Source organism: Urocitellus parryii, chromosome 10 (assembly GCF_045843805.1).
Source record: "Urocitellus parryii isolate mUroPar1 chromosome 10, mUroPar1.hap1, whole genome shotgun sequence".
NCBI classification, from domain to species: Eukaryota; Metazoa; Chordata; class Mammalia; order Rodentia; family Sciuridae; genus Urocitellus; species Urocitellus parryii.
In genome coordinates this window covers 50,543,612-50,546,949 of record NC_135540.1, presented here as the reverse complement: position 1 = coordinate 50,546,949, position 3,338 = coordinate 50,543,612, and the positions used below count along the sequence as shown (strand labels likewise).

At 42.3% G+C, this 3,338-nt stretch overlaps 1 pseudogene; it reads right to left on the bottom strand.

Annotated features, from left to right (window-relative positions):
- Window positions 1-377: 377 nt before the first annotated feature.
- On the bottom strand, window positions 378-2,672 carry LOC113193863 (large ribosomal subunit protein uL3 pseudogene; annotated as a pseudogene).
- Between the last annotated feature and the right edge of the window lie 666 nt (window positions 2,673-3,338).

Below are 3,338 nucleotides of genomic sequence, written 5' to 3'. Positions count from 1 at the left end.
CAATCAGTGTTGGAGAGGATGTGGGGAAAATGGTACACTGTAGGGCATGGTGTAACATGTAGGGCATGTTGCATCAGAAAAGAGGAAACCTAACTTGCTGGCTGCTTCCTGCTTCCCAGTCCTGGGGCCACACGTGGCTAAGATAGCGCCTGGCGATCAGCCAGAAAGTGTTGCTGTGGGTTGTGACGAAAAATCCAACCACCTCTAGGATAGGCTCAGAACACTTCCATCCTCGTGGACAGCTCATGTCTCCCATTACTGCCTGTAGGATGGGTGTGTACGTGAACTCTCCCCACCCTGCTGACCTTTATCCTGATTGGCTCCTGTACATTATTTTAGCTGTGTGTGTTTTATCAATAAACGAGATCCTGCTTTGACTAGTCTCCCTGACACGTCTGATTGTCCTCTGGCGAGGGAGGGCGGCCCTCTCCTTTCTTGGCTCGTCCTGGTCGGGGCATGCTCTCCCCATCTCTCCCACAGGTCAGGAGGGAACGAGGGCTTAAAAACCCTGACAGTACACTCGTACACTTCTGGTGGGACTGCAAATTGGTGCAGCCAATATGGAAAGCAGTATGGAGATTCTTTGGAAAATTGGGAATAGAACCCCCATTTGACCCAGCTATTCCTCTCCTTGTTCTACACCCAAAGGACTTAAAAACAGCATACTACAGAAACACAGCCACATCAATGTTTATAGCAGCATAATTCACAATAGCTAAACTGTGGAACCAACCTAGATGCCCTTCAATAGATGGATGAATGGATTAAAAATGTGGTGTGTATATATACACAATGAAATATTACTCAGCAATAAAAGAGAATAAAATCATGGCATTTGCAGGTAAATGGATGGAGTTAGAGAAGATAATGCTAAGTGAAGTTAGCCAATCCCAAAAAAACCAAATGCCAAATGTTTCTCTGATACAAGGAGGCTGATTCATAATGGATAGGGAGAGGGAGCATAGGAAGAATAGATGAACTCTAGATAGGGCAGAAGGGTTGGAGGGAAAGGGAGGGGGCAGGGTGTTAGAAATGATGGTGGAATGTAATGATCATTATTATCTAAAGTACATGTATGAAGACATGAATTGGTGTGAATATACTTTGTATACAATCAAAGATATGAAAAATTGTGCTCTATATGTGTAATAAGAATGGTAATGCATTCTGCTGTCATGTATAAATAAAAAAATAAATTAATAAATAAAAAAGAAAAAATTCAATTAAAAAAAAAAGATCTGACATGAAGAAACTAAATAGAACACATGCTTCTTACAGGTAGATGACTCCCAAGATAAAGTGAGAGGAAAGGACTGAGATTCACACACAGAGATTTTTACCTACCCTCACCAATTACATAAGTCACTACCTCGCCTCCCTAAGAAACTGAATGAGGAATGGAGAAGTGTCAGATTATTACTCTACAAGATGTCCTATGGGGAATAATTTTGAATTAGAGTTCCAATCTCATAGTATCTTTCTCCCCCAACTGGGAAATAACTTTCGTTGGGATTCCACCAACTACATAATGGGATCCTCTTCCTTTGCAATTCAGTCTTTCCTAAGCGATTCCATCAATGCTTCCTTTTCCATAGACTAGAAGTGACCACGGCCAACCTTGGAGATGGTGTCAGTGAATTTAAGATAAATCATCTCCAGAACCCATCATGTGTTCTGTACCAGCAAGTTAACTGCAGGGTATGAACACTTACTTCTTGGTTTCCATCACACAAACTTTCAGAATGGCAAAATCATTGGTCACTTCACCACAGTGAACAAAGGCAACTAGTGTCTGCCCTTTCAGATAGATCATAATCTGTTCACAATCAGTTTGCTATCCTTAATAATCTTGTAAATCTTCTTGTTGATTCAGTACATGAGGATGGCCCTTCTTCCCATTCCATTCCATAGAGGAGGTCACATGGGCAGATTGCTGTGCTTCAATACAGGAAACCTTATTCAGCCCTCAGCAAACCTTACAAAGAATCATCTTGGTGCTCCAATGACTAGTGAACCCTTTTTGGCCTTTGTCCTTGGTCATCCCAATGGCATTGATCATTTATCTCGCCCAAACAGTTGGTTCATGCTCTCTCTGGCCCAGTCCAATTTCTTAGCCATAGTGCTTCCATCTACCTGGATCTCCACCAAGTTGGCCACCGTCTGGTGCAGAGGAAGCAGGAACTTTCTGGGTGTAGGCAATAATGTGAATGACCTAACATTCCTTCTTCATGCTTTCCTTCTCTAGCTGCTTCTTTCCAATGCCATCCTGCCATTCTTGCCATGTTTGTGAAAGTCTTCTTCTTATATCAATACCAGTTCTTATAGAAGCATATTTCGTAGCCAATACTGATATGTTCAGAAAAGGTGGTCCAGAGGCTTCAGGAGGTTTCTCCATAGCCAATAATGCCTACAACCTCTCCGGGCAGTATCTCTACAAAGATCACAGCTCCCATAACTTCATTCTTATTCACCTTGAATCCTGTCCTATCAACTCCTTGCACAATATGGTTCTTGCCAGGCTTATATTCCTGAAAGATGGATGTTAGATGGATGGACTTGGACGAGCCATCTGTGTGGAAGCTCTTCATCTTTGCATCATGTCTGCTATCATGCATCTAAAGCAAGAAGCCCAGGAATCCATGTCTGGGAGCAGAGAACTTCCTAGGAGACATTTCACTGTCAAAACCCAAGGGTAGAAATTCAACCTAATATTATCTTGATATGATGTCTTTTAAATTCAAATAATCAAGGTTTTAAAAATATAATTGATTTTTAATTCTTGAAGTCCTCTTGGGGCCAAAGGACAAAGCCATGTGGCTGTGGGTGGAAGCGGAGTTATTACTGAAGGGTATGGATTTTTTTCCCCAGATATGCCAGGAAAAGACAGATCCTAAGACTCAAGCTAATCCTAAACTAGGGTGGAAAAGATGTGTATTAGTGTATTAGAAACATGTGTGTGTGCGTGCATGGAGAGAGGGGGCGGGAGAGAGAAGAGATTTATTTTGGGAATCATCACATTATTATGAAGGATGAGAAGTCCCATGATATGGAACAGCTGGAGAACAGAGAACAGAAAAGCCAGTGATGGGATTAAGGCCAGGTCTAAATGCCTGAGAACCAGAGGAGCTGACTGGGTAACTCCCAGTCTAAGACCCCAGTGATCTGAGAACAAGGGACAAGAAGATGTTGGTAGAACTAAGAATCAGGGGGTCTGATGTCTGAGGGAAGGAGAAATAAACTCAACAAGATGTTAGAAAATTCACTCTTCCTCCACCTTTTTGGTCTACTCAGACTCTCGGTGTATTAAATGATGCCCACCTGCATTGGTGAGGGCAAAT